General features: G+C 50.4%; 2 pseudogenes; both read left to right on the top strand.

Moving 5' to 3' along the window:
* The first annotated feature begins 457 nt into the window (after window positions 1-457).
* LOC147962659 (uncharacterized) lies at window positions 458-1,232 on the top strand (annotated as a pseudogene).
* A 3,635-nt stretch (window positions 1,233-4,867) lies between these two features.
* LOC125518822 (agamous-like MADS-box protein AGL80) lies at window positions 4,868-16,081 on the top strand (annotated as a pseudogene).
* The last annotated feature ends 1,490 nt before the right edge of the window (window positions 16,082-17,571 follow it).

Here is a 17,571-nt window from a genome sequence, read left to right as displayed (position 1 = left end):
AAGAAGGCCTCCCCAGTCGATTTTTGAGCGCCGGCGCCGAAAAAACGGCCCAGTCGCGCCCCTAGGAGCCCCTTTTTCGCCGGCTTGGGCCGAAAACAGCGCCGGCGGACCCAGACCGAACCCGGCGTGCTGGGGGGCGCCACGAACTGTTTTGGTGCGAAAAAGATGCGGGCCAGCCGCGTCAGCGACTCGGCACCTCGTCTTCCCCCAACGGCCTCGGTTCCCGCGGGGAATCAATGGCAAGGCTGCCGCCGGTCAGCCTTGCCATTGATTCCTCACGGGCGGCGCGTCACGGGACGGCGCGCCGACGCCTCCCCTTCCTCGCACGCGTACACACGGGCGTGGCCCAGCTATAAAAGCCGGCGGCCTCCACTCGCCTGTGCCCACACCAGCCCCGCCCCTCGCCGCCGTCCAGCCCCTCCCTCTCCCTGCCTCTCCCGAGCACCGCCGCCCAGCCCCTCCCTCTACCTCTCCCGAGCCCGCCCAGCGCCGCCGTCGCCATGGCGGAACGCTTCCCCGGAGACAAGGCGGCGGCCAACGGCTTCGGCCGCCGTTCGCTCCGCGAACAGGAGTCCTGGCTCCTGTTCCAGGCGAACATCCCGGCGCCGCCGGACATGCGCGCCGGGCCAACGGGGTGGAGGCTCAGCGCGGGGGGAGTTCCCATTCCCTCGTTGCCCGACGCCGTGGCGAAGCCGAACTACTTCGCCGAGGAGGTCGAGATCATGCGCGCGTCCCTCACCGACGCCCAACTCTCCCTCCCCCAGTACGCCGCCGACAACCACGCGGCCTGGGCGGCGTATTTCGAGCGCCGCCAGCAGCAGCACTTGGCGTCCACCAACGGCGCGCCGGTGGTCGGCGGCCGGCAGAACAGCGAGGGGCGCCACCTCTGGTGGGGCGTCCCCGGCCGCACGCTCGAGGGCGTGCTCACGTACCTCGAGGGCGGAAACGACCCGCCGTTGGCGTACCCCCCAGCGAGGGTGGCCGCGTCGGGCCATGGGCGCCAAGGAGGTTCGGCGCCTCCTCTTCTTCCTCCTCATCGCGTTCTTCTTCACACTCCTCCGGCTCTCCGGCGCTGCTCGGCGTCAAGGCCGAGCCCGCGGCGGAGACGCCGCTCGGCAGGCGCACTCGCAGCGCCGGCATCGTCATCAACGACGGCGGCCAGCGCGCCTCCTCCTTGTCGGTTCCTCCGCGCTTCGTGAAGCCAAAAACGGAGCCGGGGCTGGCGCCGGTGAAGACGGAGCTGGGGCTGGTGCCGGTGAAGGTGGAGTTCGACGACGACGACGCGGCCCTCGAATGGGCGCGCCAGGACTCCATTGCGATGGAGAAGGCGCGCCGGGAGAAGGAGAAGGAGCGCCAGCGCGCCGCCCTACGCCGCTTCGAGGAGCGCCGACGCGGCCGCGAGGAAGGCGGGGTCGTTGTCTTATGCGACAGCGACGATGACGACGATGCGCCGCCGCTTGTTCGCCATGGCGACGCCGGGAAGGGGTCCAGCAGGGGCACCCGCGTCAAGGAGGAGAAGGCCGACGACGATGATGGCGGCGACGGCGGCGACGACTTCAACCCCTTTCTTTTTTTTAGATTAGGTTAGTGTAATGTTTGGACGAATTTCGCCAAAATTTGTCATGTTTGGCCGAAATTTAACTAGTTTTTATCATAACTTCGCTGAACGTTCTTTTTTTTGTTTTTTAATACGCGCCTGGGGGCGGCCCTGGGGGCCGACGGCTGGGGACCGACTCGCCCCCAGGGCCATTTTTGTGCCGGCTCATCCCCAGGCGGCGCTTTTAGACGCCCCCTGGGGGGCCAACGGCTGGAGATGCCCTTAGAACCCGGAAACTTATATCATGTAGTAAGATATGATGATTGCATGAAATATTGCTCTTCGTGCATAGGCATTTATATATGATGTATAAAGATGGGTCACGGATCTCAACTATACAAGGAACTAGAAGACGGGCCCAATACACAATATAACACGTATACTCATCAGTATTAATGTTCGGGGTAATGGAGAAAAAAAGTGCAATGCTATTCGCTAGAATTCTTCACACAGGATTCACTTGTCCATACAAAATTACTACTAAGAACTTATTCTCTTGGAAAATCGGTCGCTCTCATTATAATATGTTCCGTCTAATTATGCCCATGATTTTTTGCATTGACTTGTATCTTTTAGCGCATACAAATTAGTTGATTATGAGGCTGACATCAAGCGGCTGGGGACAAATCCTATAAGGTTTCGTCATTTTCTTCATTACATTCGCTCTAGAGGATGCATGTAAATCGTGCATTTTCTTCCTCAAGTTAGCTGTTCGCACAAGTCCATGTTTTTGACAGAAAAAGGCGCTCTAAAACACTTGTAATGTACTTTCCTCATATGTCCATGGTTTTCTTCCTCAAGCTATTTGCACACGTCCATGATTTGCTAGAAAGGCAGTTAGATCCACCCATTATAATTTCAATAAATCACCATGATCCTCTTAATCTAGTGTCCAGTAGATAACACATTTCAATCGACTTGATGCGTCGACAGTCTGTTAATAAAAGCTACTCCCTCCGTTTGGAATTATTCGTCCAAAAAATGAATGTATCTAGATGTATTTTAATTGTAGATACATTCATTTTTATGACAAGTAATTCGAATGAAGGGAGTATGTTGAAACTTTATGTAAGCTTGAATTAATGCATGTGATTCCGGTCGGGACAGTAACATCATCAATTGAAGTTGTGTTACCTGTCGTACATGGTGTGAGGTGTCGACCTTTGCATGGACATCTGACCTTGCCACTTCTTCCTCTTCAGACCCATGGGCCTTGCGTATGTCGGAATTAAATTACAGTTTCAATTGATGCCAGTGATCGAAAACTGAACAGAGCCATGGCCAACCAACGCAAATCGTACGGGGGCTATCATCCTCTATAGCTGTTGCTTTTGCCACTATTTGGTAAACCTTCCATTGACCACCCAACCTTCTCGCTTCCTTCTAGATCGAGCTCGTAATAGACCGCATGATAGACTATCAGGACTGATGTTTGTTATTAGTCTCCCGTCGCTGCATTGAGCTCGACGGAGACTTCAGGCCAGGGAGTCCATATATGTACTGCATGCTACTTCTGTGTGTGCTTCTGGTTCGACGTGGTCACTTGTTTCTTAGTTAAGTTCAGAGTTTGTCTAGTTCGTGCGTAGTCATGGATATGTGGCCGTGTGTTTCTTTTCTTTTGCTCGAAACTAATCACGCTTTGAAAATCAACAGACCAATCATGCCTATATGGAAATCAATTTAGCTATAGACGTGTGACTATCCTTTGGCAATAGAGATGAATAATATTGTTGGTCATTCTGGGTTGCTGGAAGGATTAATTACTGCCACATGATCAAGTCCCAACCGATGCTTATGAAGATCGTGTGGTCGTTTATTTTATTTGTCAGACTGATGTTCAACTCTGTTGGAAGTCAAAGCATGAGTTGATGAGACGATGATGAACTATTTACAATTGAGTGGGGAAAAGGCCCTTGAAAAGGGGAATTTGGTGTGGAATCTAGCTATCTTGAGGGACCGCAGCCGTACCGCCTCCCTTGGTTTGCCGGAGAACCGAGAAGATGATTCGAACATTGGACTGTATCTCCGAATGCAACGTTACTTTACACATTGATTTTCATGACATCTATAGTTCGCTAGCTACATGAAAGAAATTCTGCTATATGTGTAAAAATGGGAAAAGAAAATAAAGACAAAAAAGCACCGGCATTCCAAGAATTGAACTTGGGACCTCTCGCACCCTAAGCGAGAATCATACAACTAGGCCAGATGCCCTTTGACACAAATTTTTTCTTTGGAACATAATATCACAGGTGGGTCATTTTTAGACCAGCCTGGGATAAGAATTCTGCCTAGCCCCAAAAAGTTTATCATTGATGCGCCTGAGTCGACCAGTCAGTGGTAATGCACATCACTAACGCGTGGTTAGTGGCCCATCAATGATGAGGTGTAAGTGCTTCTGAATCTATAGTAGTGAGATGTTGTGACGCTCGGTATCTTGGAAGTGCTCATATGGATAGCATGTGTGTGTGTGTTTAAAAAGGTGAGTGTATGTGTGTGTTGTTGGATATGTCGCAGTTTTACTATCAAAGTCATTCACCTTTTGCATTTGTTTTCTATGTTCTTTTGTGGCGCACAAAGCATGGCAACTTATCTTGTTTTGTTTATCTCATCTTAGTCAACCACAACTAATTAAACATGGCAACCTTTTGATAGATGAATGGATACTTTCCTTTTCATGTATTTTCTGGCCTCATTTTTTGGTTAGCCGGTTGGTCGAATACTTTGAAAATCATAGTAGTATGAGAGTTAGTGCAATAGGATTTGAGCCTATTTATTTTTTATTTTTCCTCCAAGCTTTCTTTGTTCCTTCCAGCGATGAGGTTTTTGCGTCGGTATTTTTATTTGTTTCGTACAAAATTAGTGTCTATATGGGCTTGACCGATAGGAAGTTCGGTCCATTCATTTGCATGGCTTGATGGGCTAAGAAGGTTATCATTGTCTCGCGTGTGAAGCGTTCCAGCACGAGCAGATACATCGCGGGGAAACCATTAGCACGCGTATGATATGTCTCGCTCCCGTCATATGGGGGAACGGTAATGTGCTATCGCGTCCAAGTTAGTAGGTTTAAATTGACGGCAAATTTACAGATGGGAGATCTTTTAGATATTCGATCGTGTTCACAAGTACTAAATAAGGCAATCTTCTTCGTACCTGTCACAATAAACTCTTACCAAATCACGGTGATCCCTCCATTATAAATCCACCCCTCCTCCCTCGTCGAAACCAGCAACTTTCTTTTCCTTCACTGGTTTTATCCTCTTGTCAACAATGGCTCGCAACGTGACCCTCCAATACATCCCCCACGACTCGACCCGGCACCATAGATTCAAGAAGCACCTCAAGGGCCTGATGAAGAAGGCGGACGAACTAGCCATCATGTGCGATGCTAAGACCTGCATACTGGTGTACGGCAAGGGCAAGGCGGCGCCGGAGGTGTTCCCTTCCCAGGTCGAGGCGGTGGATATCCTGAATCAATTCAAAAGCATGCCGAAGATGGGGCAGTGCAAGGAGGTGATGAACCAGGAGGGCTTCATCACCAAGTGCATTGACAAGCTCCGGGACCAGGTCAACAAGACCCGCCACTAGTGCGAGGACGGCGAGATCAGGTACCTCCTTCACAAAACCATGCATGGTGACCACTCATGCCATGTTGGCCTCAACATCGAGGAGTTCACCAGAGTTGGCTACAAGGTGGACATGCTTCTCAAGAGCATCAGCGAACACATGTCAAAAATCCATTCCCAGGCACCGGCGCCAGCTCCATGTCTCGCCACCGGTGTCGGTGTCAAAACCGGCGGATCTCGGGTAGGGGGTCCCGAACTGTGCGTCTAAGGTCGATGATAACGGGAGACAGGGGACACGATGTTTACCCAGGTTCGGGCCCTCTCTATGGAGGTAATACCCTACTTCCTGCTTGATTGATCTTGATGGATATGAGTATTACAAGAGTTGATCTACCACGAGATCGTAATGGCTAAACCCTAGAAGTCTAGCCTGTACGACTATGGTAATGAGTATCTGTCTTTCCGGACTAAGTCCCCCGGTTTATATAGACACCGGGAGGATCTAGGGTTACACAAGGTCGGTTACAAAGCAAGGAATCTACCTATTCGATCGCCAAGTTTGCCTTCCACGCTAAAGAGAGTCCCAACTGGACATGGGTGCAGTCTTCGGTCCTCGTATCTTCATAGCCTATCAGTCCGTCCCATGGATAGCAGGCCGGACGCCTGAGGACCCCTTAATCCAGGACTCCCATAGTAGCCCCTGAACCTGGCTTCAATGACGAGGAGTCCGGCGCGCAGATTTGTCTTCGGCATTGCAAGGCGGGTTCCCCTTTCCGAACTCCAGGATAGTCTTCGGACGCATCGATGTGTCCGGACCTGTAACACATACACCACACACAACCGCGGAGAGAATATAATTTTACACGAGCCCAATCTGCTGACAACTTTTTGCAACATGACATCATATCTGTCCAGTCGTAATTTCAAACAGTTTTTCGTCTGCCGCTCCACGTCTCGAGACGCGGTTGCCATTGGCACGTCTTCTCAAAGCAGAGATCGTGTCCCCTTATTGTGGGATCCTCATCAATACGGGTGCGGGCAACCCAACCATGCCGTTTACACAGCCCTTGGGAATAGGCGAGTTTTAAGGCGAGTGGGGAGGCGTTTAACATTCGCGGCCTTTTTAAAGGGGTAAGGATCCATCTTCATTCACCCACGCCTTCTCCTTCCTCTGCCCCTCCATTCTTGAGCTTTAGCGCCCAAGCTCTAGCTTTCCTCGCCCGAGAAAGCACTCCAACCATGTCCGGATCCGGAGCTGGGGGCAAGTGGATGGCCTCCTCTGTTAAGAAGAGAGATATCAAGGAGCTCCGAGAGGCCGGATACCTGGCCAAGGAGATCGTTCACCGACTCCCGGCCAAGGGACAAATCTTCCCTACCCCCGAGCCTCATGAGAGGGTGGTGTTCCTCGCGCATTTCATCCACGGGCTGGGATTCCCTCTCCACCCGTTTGTTCGCGGACTGATGTTTTACTACGGGCTGGACTTCGATGATCTAGCCTCCAACTTCATCCTCAACATCTCGGCATTTATAGTCGTATGCGAGGCCTTTCTCCGCATCCCGCCTCATTTCGGCCTATGGCTGAAGACTTTCAACGTGAAGCCGAAGGTGGTGAGCGGCTAACAAGCAGAGCGCGGAGGTGCCATGGTGGGCAAGATGCCCAATATCACCTGGCTCGAAGGCTCCTTCATGGAGATGGTGAAAGGATGGCAATCGGGGTGGTTCTACATCACCGAGCGGCGCGATACCAACTGGGCGGTGGCCCCCGAATTCCGATCCAGAGTTCCGATGCGGCTCACCTCCTGGCAAGAGAAGGGCATGTCCTGGAGATCTTCGAATGAGCTGACTGGGCTCCAGACGTGCGTCCGGAACATGATAACCAAGAAGATCAAGCTTGTCAATGTGATCCAGGTTATGCTCATCTGCCACATCCTTCCGTGCCAACGCCAGACCTGCTATTTGTGGGAGTTCGATCTGGCCAAGCACCAGACGATGCTAGAGCTCTTCAGCACGATGCACGAAGACATCTGGAAAGTGTTCTTCAAGGCCGGCAAGACACCACCGCCTATGACCGTGGATCGTGGGCTTAGCTTAAAGCGCCAGGCTAATTCGGTAAGCTTTTTCATGTTTTCAAGGTATAGCTTTTACTGGCATATTTTGAGGAAGGAGTCTAAGCCTTCCTATCAATTTCTTTTAGGCCTAGACCGACATAGCGGGGCGGATTAATTGTCCCGCTCCGCTACCCGAAGATGAGGAGACTCCACTCCTGACAAAGATGTTGCTTCCGGCGCCTTATGATGTGCCGGAGAAGAAGACCAAGAGTACAACCAAAGGGACCAGGAGTGGCCTTCGCCGAAAGGGTGCTTCGGACATGTCGTCCGAAGACGAGACTGACTCTTCGGCCACCGAAGATGACGGCGAGGAGGAGGAAGAAGGCGGCTCCCCCTGAGGGGGAAGGAAGAAAGGGGGGCTTCCACGAATCTGGAGGCGAAGGCGCCCAAGAGGGGGAAGGGCTCCCTTGTGGATAACTCCACATGGGATGTCGATAGCAGTCCGGAGCGAATGCCTCGGACCAAGCCTCGGGTCGCCTCGTAAGTACCAAAAACCCTATGCACCTCCAAATACCTGGCCTTTCCAGTTCAATGTGTTTAAATTATGCCATTACAGTCCGGCCCGCGACGGCTCCCCGCGATCCTCGACAGAGGGTTCGCTAGACTCAAAGGAGATGGCTAGCATGTCTCCGTCGCCCGCTCACTCTGTCTCGCCCAAGGGTGTTGACGAGGTGGTGTCCCAAAGGACCTTCCCAGACTGGGGGCGAGGTTCTGGAGATCGTCAGGGTGGCGCCCCAGGATGACTCCTCGGCCGCCAGACACATGGGGGAAAAAGGCCCCATGGGGACTGGTGATGGGGGCCAAGTTCCATTTGGCCCTCAGCCGCATACCCTTTCGGAGACCAACACGGCTCCGGAGTCCAGCGATCGGCCTTCCCCGAAAGGAGGAGGTGTGCCTGTTCCGCCGGAGACCTCTGTCCAACCAGAGGCACCGGATAATCTGCTGGAAGCGCTGCGAGGCGCCTCCATTGTGGATGAACACCGTGTCCTTATGGGTGCGGTGATCGAAAAGGTTCAGTCCGCCAAAAGCGGACTGACCGAGGCTTGCGCTAGCCTTTTAACAAGCTTTGAGGTAATAATCGTAGAAAGAATATCACAGTGTGGATAGTAGCCCCTGATGCTCTGTTCGGTGTTCGAAAAAAAAATCCGAATAGAGGATCAAAACAATTTTTGCAGGAGTCTAACATAAGATGTCTATGTGAATAAGCAGGCGTCGCTGCTGGCTGCTGCCGCTCATACAGCGGAGATCTCCGGCCTGAAGTAGAGCCTGGAGCGGGCCAACGAAGAGCTCGGCCTCGTAAAGAAGCAGCTGGGGGACAGCCAAGGTATGCAGTAACCTGCGCGTATATTTTAGGAAGGATGAATGTTTCGTGCTGACTAAAGCATCAAGAACTTTGTTAAGGGCCACGACCGAGGTGGCGACCCTCAAGAAGGCGTTAAGGACCGGGTCGGCGAGGTCTAGCAAGAGCTCCAGGACACCGTCAAGAAGTACGAGTCCTTGGAGCGCGATTCTAAGACGCAAGCGTCCGAACTTGCGAACGCCCGCCGGAGCGCACAAGAGGCTCGAGCCGAGCGCCCTTCAGGAAATCCAAGCGGCCAAGAAGATCGCGGCGGGTAAGGCGTTCATTATGCAAAGCACATCTGTGAAGGAAGCGTTCTTTTTACTTACCCGAATTTGGAGCTCTCCAGGAGCGTCTACGGATTTGCCCCGTAGCGTATCAGATGCTGCCGAGTTCTATCGAGCCAAAGAAGGGAGTTCTACGGAGAAATTGTTCTGGTCTCAATATCTTGGACCAGAACATCCGGTGTCCTTCAGCGACCAGCTGAAACAGCTGGTCGAGCTGCACAAGGCGGCCGAGCTAGCCATGAAGGAGCTGATAGTCCGACTGTGGCCTGCCGCGCCAATACCCAGCAGCTACTTCGGACTTGTGAAGCAGCTTGTTGATGCCTGCCCACGGCTTGAGGTTATAAAGCGGTCGGTCTGTATCGAAGGTGCACGGATGGCCTTTGCACGCGTCAAGACACACTAGGCGAAGATGGATGCCAAGAAGCTAATGACCGAGGGCCCGCCTGAGGGCAAGGAGCACCGCTGTCCCGAGTTATATTTTGATGGTGTCCTGGAGGGATCCCGCCTTGCGGCGGAACAATGTACGAAGGATGTTATATTCCCATCCTATCCTGTAATATGGAACAATGATGTTATGTAATATAATGCTTGTGATTTTAAAATTTTACCTCCTGTGCGGTCGTTTATGAAATCTGAGGGTTGGCCAGTCGTCGGCTTTTGCCCCCATGTAGATAGTACGGGGATGTTCGGGATAAATCTAAACACTCTTTACTCCATATTCTAGTCCTTAAAGGAGGTGTTTAGCGCAATGAACAAGGCAATCAGACTATACGGCCTTTATCGCCCTCACTTAGCCATAGGAGTTTGACAATGAGAATTTTGGCGAAGCCCCTGGTATTCGGAAGGCCGAACTTGGGGCATTACACGCACTTGATCGGATAAGAAACCGATTCCTCGCACACTAGTAGAAAACGGAGCTTTAAAACCGGTTCGTAAGGGCTTTTAGTGCCGGTTCCATAACCAGCACTAATTGGTGGGCACTAAAGGCCCCCCCCCTTTAGTACCGGTTCGGCACGAACCGGCGCTAAAGTGCCACCACGTGGCGTGAGCTCGCGCCCTGGTATGGGGGACATTTCCGGTACTAAAGGTTTTTTTTTGAATTCTTTTTTTGAAAATTTTGGAATTTTTTTTGATTATTTTTTTCCGATTTTTAATTTTTCTGAATTATTTGGTGATTTAGTCTCTAATCACCTCTCTCAATTGCTCAAGTGTGGATCCCTCATTCCAAATCATCTAACTTCCCGACCGGTCACCCATCCCTCTCACTACTCCAGCCCAAGCACACTTAACTTTCGGGTTCTATTCTCCTTCGTTTCCAAGTCTGCACTTGTTGTTTTCCTGACAATACTAAGATGCCAATCCTATTAACCCTCAGGAGTTTAGCTTGAGCATGAAATCACACATTTCACTGTTTGAGTTTGAAACTATTATTCTAAAAACAGTAATTATTTAGTAACACTAATATTTCTTGAATAAGTTTGACCATAGTTTGACCACAGTTTGACCATAGTTTCACCAGATTTGACCAAAATTCAAAAAATTGAAATAATTATTTAGTAACACTAATATTCTTGAATAATTATGTAGTAACATTAATACTTCTTGAATAAGTAGTTTGACCAGATTTAACAATTTTTTTAAAAAAACTTAAATTTGACCATATCTTTTTCTCCTTTTGGAATTTGAGGATTCTAAAAAATTGCAAACAGGTCGTAGGCCGTTTCCATCGGATGCGGATTTTCGTGCTGAATTTTTTGATATATTATACATTTTTTTCCGACATCGTATGCAAAAGTTATAGCCGTTTTACATTTTCCCTACACTTTTTGCAAAACATGTCCAAATTTAAGTTTTCAAATTTTTCTAACTAGTAGATGTAGTAATATAACTACCTCTCGAAGGATTTTATTTTTTGAAGTTTTTATCATTTTCTTTTGATTTTTTCAGAACTGAAATGGCGACACACGGGGGGGGGGGGGGGGGGGGTAGAGTTTGAAAATTGCCCTATAATGCCGGTTTGTGTCACAAACCGGTACTATAGGTCAGACCCCTTTACTACCGGTTCGTGGCACAAACCGGTACTAAAGATTAGCCCTTTAGTACCGGTTTGTGCCACGAACCGGTACTAAAGGTAATCGTGGGGCCCCAGCCTGACGCCAGCCTGCCATCACCCCTTTAGTACCGGTTCGTGGCACGAACCGGTACTAAATGTTCAACACGAACCGGCATTAATGCATAGTCGTTCGAACCGGCACTAATGTGGTTCACGTTTGACCCTTTTTCTACTAGTGGCATAAAGCGGAAAAAATCTCTAAGGATTTGAAACCTCTCGAATAGCTGACCGGCTCGCGCTGCATCATGACAGTCAGTTTTTGGCTTTCTCTACTGAGGCACTCGTCCGGAAGAACCGGGACACAATCGCAGTAGTTCTCCCTTTACTACCCTAGCCGATATAGCGGAACGTAAGGTAGTAAGCACAGGAGCCGGGCAACCCAACTATTGACCAAAGACATGATTCGGAGCCGATGCATATAATGCTATAAGTTCGGGGTGCCGAACTGCACTGAAAAAGGTGTTCGGACTTTATTGCCGTATTGCGGGGCGCGAAAGCCCCTGGTGAAGTAAAATGTACCAGAGTGTATGTGTGCAATGACTAATAAATACAAAGGTAAGGAAAAAGGGAAAATTAAGTAATAAGCTAACGCTACCATTTATTTACCATTGTAATGTGACTAATACGTCGGGGCGTACTTGTACAAGTAATACGATAAGCAAGTAAGGCTATTTAACATGCCATGACCAAGAGCGAGCTGCGTGTGGGTATGTAAAACAGGTATAGCAATCGTTAGCAGAGACCACCTAGGGATTCCCGTGTACGCCAAAGCTCCTTGCCTCCTTGGTGTGTCCGTGCCATGATCGGTCCGATGATCGAGTTATCAGAAGAAGCCTCGAAAAGAGAAAAACCCAAAATGAAAAGGAAAAGTGAAGGTGTGCGAATCCAAGGGTCGGTCGAGCCGCACTGTGGATCGTGAGCTAGCTATGCCTCCGTTGATACCCATGGGATTTTGAGTGCATAGTTATGTACGTGCGGTATGAATGTCGTTGTTTGATCGGGATTGGGATAGGGGCCAAATTGCTAATTAAGCTCTTGACGAGCCGGACTGTCTTGCTGCAGAATAGTCTGGACTCTTTTAATGGTGTCCGGGGGCTTGTCTACTGAATTAAAGTTCTGCTGGAAAAGGTCGTGTTGTATTTCTTCTGCTAAGGCCGTTGTGTGCTCCTCGGTATGGAGGGAGCATTCCGTATTTCCATTAATTGTTATACGCCACGTGGCCAGGCATCTTGAACTTGAAATAAGCGTAGTGAGGTACCACATTGAATCGAGCGAGTGCGGTTCGTCCGAGCAGTGCGTAATAGCCGCTGCGAAAGGGGACGATATCAAAGATTAACTCCTCGCTTCGGAAGTTATCCGGAGATCCGAAGACAACCTCTAGTGTCACTAAGTCCGTACAGCGGGCCTCTACGCCTGGTATGACTCCTTTAAAGGTAGTCCTTGTAGGTTTGATTTGTGATGGGTTAATGCCCATTTTGCGTACTGTGTCCTGATAGAGCAGGTTGAGGCTGCTGCCACCGTTCATGAGGACTCGCGTTAGGTGCAATCCGTCGATGATTGGGTCTAGGACTAGTGCAGCTGATCCGCCGTGCCGGATACTGGTTGGATGATGACCATGGGTTGAATTTTGGGGCGCCTAGCTCTATCGCATAAACGTCCCTTAGTGCGCACTTGCGCTCCCTTTTGGGGATGTGTGTAGCATATATCATGTTCACCGTTTTGACTTGAGGGGGAAACTTCTTCTGTCCCCTTGTGGTTGGCTGCAGGGGCTCCTCGTCATCGTCCTCGCTCTGTGATCCCTTTTGTTTATTCTCGGCGTTTAACTTGCCGGCTTGCTTAAAAACCCAGCAATCTCTGTTGGTATGATTGGCTGGTTTGTGCAGGGTGCCATGGATTTGGCACGGACGGTCAGGTATACGGTCCATGCTAGATGGTCCCTGATTGTTTCTTTGATACGGCCTTTTCCGCTGAACGGACTTGGAGCCGCTGAATCCGGCGTTTACAGCAGTTTCATCGGTGTTATCGCCATTGCTTCGGCGTTTGTGTCTGATGCGTCGGAGCTTGCTGTTGCTGTTTTTGGCCTCAGAGGGGCCTGCCTCGTTGGCCGTATTTTTACTACGAGCCAGTCAGCTGTCCTCACCCACACAAAAGCGGGTCACGAGGGCCGTGGGGGCGGCCATAGATTTCGGCTTTTCTTGGCCGAGGTGGCGGGCGAGCCATTCATTGCGGATGACGTATTTAAAGGCCGCTAGGGCTTCTGCATCCAGACAGTTGACAATCTGGTTCTTTTTAGTTAGGAACCTAGTCCAGAATTTCCTGGCTGACTCCCCGGGCTGTTGAACTATGTGACTTAAGTCATCGGCGTCTGGTGGCCGGACATATGTACCTTGGAAGTTGTCGAGAAAGGCTTCTTCCACCTCCCAGCTGCCGATGGAATTTTCAGGCAGGCTGTTTAACCAGTGCCGAGATAGCCCTTTGAGTTTAAGTGGGAGGTATTTGATAGCATGGAGGTCATCTCCGCGGGCCATGTGAATGTGGAGAATAAAATCCTCGATTCATACCGCGGGATCGGTTGTTCCGTCGTATGATTCAATATTGACGGGTTTGAATCCTTCGGGGAATTCATGGCCCATTACTTCATCAGTGAAGCAAAGAGGGTGTGCGGCGCCTCTATATCGAGCCGCGTCGCGACATAGCTCCGATGGAGTCCTTCTATAGTTATCGGCTCGAGCATGACTAGGTTTGTCACGTTCGAATAGGTAGCCATCGTCGCGTGTCAAGGCACGTCCTCGCGATCCGTAGATCGATCCTGTATGTCCCGCTCTACTGTCCAGGTCTTGACAAAGGTCATATGTATAGCCCCGAGTTGTCTTATCCCTGCCTTTACGGCGAGGTGGGACTATCCGTTTTTCGGCTCGGGTTGTCGTTTTATCCCGGTCGCGCGATAGCCGATCAACCGCATTGCGTGATGCTGGTGTGGGTTCTGGCGCCTCATCATCGAACTGAGGTAGCAATTTGCGCTTCAGGTAACTTTTGGCTGGTCGTTTAAGGTCGTATTCTTCGGCTACCAGGACATCGGTCCATTTGTCATTGAGCAGGTCTTGATCAGCTTGAAGCTGCTGCTGCTACTCCTTTTTCAGGCTCCTCGTAGTGGCTATTAGCTGAAGCTTAAAGCGCTACTGCTCGAGAGGTTCCTCAGGCACGATGAAGTCTTCGTTGTCGAGGCTCACCTCCTCCTCCGAGAGCGGATGGTAACTACCATCCTCCGAGTCTTCTTCTGTGGCCTGTTCGTCAGGGCAGAATTACCCCTCTTCCCGATGGTCTTGTTCAGCCGTTTGTTCCTCGGACTCCTCTATGTCTCCGGCGCCATCCGGAGTGTTGTCATTTCCTGTGCCGGTATTGTTGTCTCTGCTGCTGCGTGATTTAAAGCGGCGTCGTTGACGCTGGCGCTTTGGTTGTGTCTTAGGAGGGTCCTCCTTCACTGGGTTTTCCTTGTCATCGCCGCTGTTATTTTTGGGTGTATCTACCATGTATACCTCATGTGAGGAAGTGGCCGTCCACCGTCCAGTGAATGGCGGGTCTTGGCCTTGCTCCCTGTCGGCATCGTCGTCTATACTGTCGATGTCTTCGGAGCCGTAATCAAGCATGTCGGTTAAGTCCTCGACAGTGGCTATGAAGTGGGTGGCGGGTGGGAAGCAAAATCCCCAATCATCAACCCCCGGTCCGGACCGGACAGAGTTCGGCTGTGAGTCCCCCGCCAAGGACAGGATTTTTAATCGGTTTAGCATATCGCCCAAAGGCGAGTGCTGGAAGATGTCTGCGGCGCTGAATTCGAAGATCGATGAGAGATCGAGTTCAGTGTCCGCAGGCTCACATGGTTCGGAACTTATAGCCAGAGACGACTCCAGAATTCCGATGGCACAGATATTGCGCGAGGTTAAGTCCATGTGCGGCTCCAACGCCGAGGAATCTGTGGCCTCCGTGGTGGGGTCGAGCCTCCGATCCTTGGATGCCGCAGTGCGCTTTGGATCTAAGGCCGGAGTGGTCATAGGAGCTATCTCCTCGATGCGGTCTGACGACCGATTTAGGTCATGTTCGTCAAGGTGGCCAGGAGCGGTCACCGCGGTCTCGAATCCGGCGAAGATCAAATCTCCATGGATGTCCGCAACGTAATTCAGTCTCCCAAATCTAACCAGATGGCCAGGGGCGTAGCTATCGATTTGCTCCAGGCGGCCAACCGAGTTGGCCCGCAGTGCTACGCCACCGAACACGAAGATCTGTCCGGGGAGGAAGGTTTCTCCTTGGACAGCGTCATTGTTGACGATTGAAGGGACCATAGAACCTTTTGGGGACAGCACAGCGGAACTCTCAATGAAAGCACCAATGTCAGTGTCAAAACCGGGGGATCTCGGGTAGGGGGTCCCGAACTGTGTGTCTAAGGTCGATGGTAACAGGAGACAGGGGACACGATGTTTACCCAGGTTCGGGCCCTCTCTATGGAGGTAATACCCTACTTCCTGCTTGATTGATCTTGATGGATATGAGTATTACAAGAGTTGATCTACCACGAGATCGTAATAGCTAAACCCTAGAAGTCTAGCATGTATGACTATGGTAATGAGTATTTGTCTTTCCGGACTAAGTCCTCCGGTTTATATAGACACCGGGAGGATCTAGGGTTACACAAGGTCGGTTACAAAGAAAGGAATCTACATATTCGGTCGCCAAGCTTGCCTTCCACGCCAAGGAGAGTCCCATCCGAATACGGGTGTAGTTTTTGGTCTTCGTATCTTCACAGCCCATCAGTCCGGCCCATGGATAGCAAGCCGGACGCCCGAGGACCCCTTAATCCAGGACTCCCGCAACCGGCATCATAGACATGGGGTCTCCCGCGTTGTATCCAGCACCACCTCAGCAGCAGGAGAGACGGCCTGACATGGTGAGCTCCGGAGGGGACCTCAACGCCCTAGTCTACAGTTGCTATGCTGGCCCCAGCTTCTCTAGCAGTGAGATGATACAGATGCGGTCCTTTGATATGGGGTTCGGTTCGAGTCCTTTCCCTCCCATGTAAGCCACGAGGCGAGCTACATGCACCGATCTCATCTCATTTTTTTTATTTGGTTTTGGTGGTTAGGATGAGACATTTCGTTAATTTCTTGAAATTCTTATATTCGTCTATGTGCTTCATTGTATTCATCGTGTTCTTTGAGCCAAATTATATTTAATTCCAATGTAGTCATTGGAATTGTTATTTAGTTGATCTCTTCTGTAGGTTGTTTGTTGTTTAGTTGGATGTAAGTATGGAGTTGCACCTTTTTTTTGTCAGCACCTTGTTTTTTTCGGAAAAACTTCCGACCTATTCATCATCAGTTATGATAGTATAACAAATACCAAAAATAATAAAAATTACATCTAGATCCGTAAACTACCTAGGGACGACTACAAGCACTGAAGCGAGCCGAAGGCGCGCCACTATCATCGCCCCTCCCTCACCGGAGCCGGGCAAAACTTGTTGTAGTAGACAGTCAGAAAATCGTCGGTCAGCACCTTGTTTTCTCAGGCATAGTTGCACCAGCTACGTGCTAGACAATTGCTTTTAATTTCATGCTATTTTTGGTGTATTTTTTGGGGGAAAGAAACGAGTTGAAGATCCGTTCTCCTAGAGCCAGCTAAATGTGATGGATGATTAATATTTGCCTCGATAAATATTTTTGACAGCTCGCCACACACAAACATTGGAAATAGCGATGCTGTACATTGTGCTCTCCTTAGTTGTACGCATGTTCTCTGTTCTTCAGACCATCCTCTGTTGTGCTCTCTTTAGTCGGAGTCATGTTATCTGTTCTTCAGAACATCCTTTGTTCTTTAGACCCACAAGAGGATAACATTTGCTCATCATGACGGCATCGTTGCCAATCCTAGGTGACAAGGAGACATGGTGGCCTCGCTCGCCTTCATGCTGGTGGTAGCCAAAATCTTGACTCATTCTCGGCACGATCCCGTGGCTTCCCCGAGACTCCCAGAGCGGCTATGGCCAGGAGTTTCTACGCACCTCTCCTTCCCATCGGTCCTCATTGTCCCACTTACCTAACCTCGTTCAGCAAGTAAGTTTGAGATTATGATCTATTTCCATGATGTGTTGTGGTGCGAACAAGGTTAATTTACTCTCTCAAGATTTTCGTAACAGAGCTGTTACCGGATTCCCACTTCTTTTTTTAGAGAAAAGACCGAGACCCGACTTTAAATTAATAAATCCCAACAGAGCCAACGAGGTAGTAAGATAACACGCAAGTAGCAAAAGGTCACACCAGCACAAAGTAAACAGAATGTAGCAAACTTGCCACAACCGGCAACAAGGCACGCAAGCCCAAAGCTAACTAAGAGCATCTACAGCCGTTGACCCTCCAGGAGGCGCTAAGAATCGTCGCCTGGGGGCGTATCGGCGCTAACCGCGAGCTGGGGGCGTGATGCTCCGCAGTCGCTGCGCCCAGGTTTATTTTAAAAAAAAATCCGGCACAAACAGGGCGCAAATTCAACCAAACTTCGGCGAGTTCATACATG

The sequence above is a fragment of the Triticum urartu genome, chromosome 7A (genome assembly GCF_056163025.1).
Source record: "Triticum urartu cultivar PI428250 chromosome 7A, HENAU_Tu73, whole genome shotgun sequence".
Classification (NCBI taxonomy): domain Eukaryota; kingdom Viridiplantae; phylum Streptophyta; class Magnoliopsida; order Poales; family Poaceae; genus Triticum; species Triticum urartu.
The sequence above is the reverse complement of the archived record's forward strand: the minus strand, read 5'-3'. Positions and strand labels throughout refer to the sequence as shown.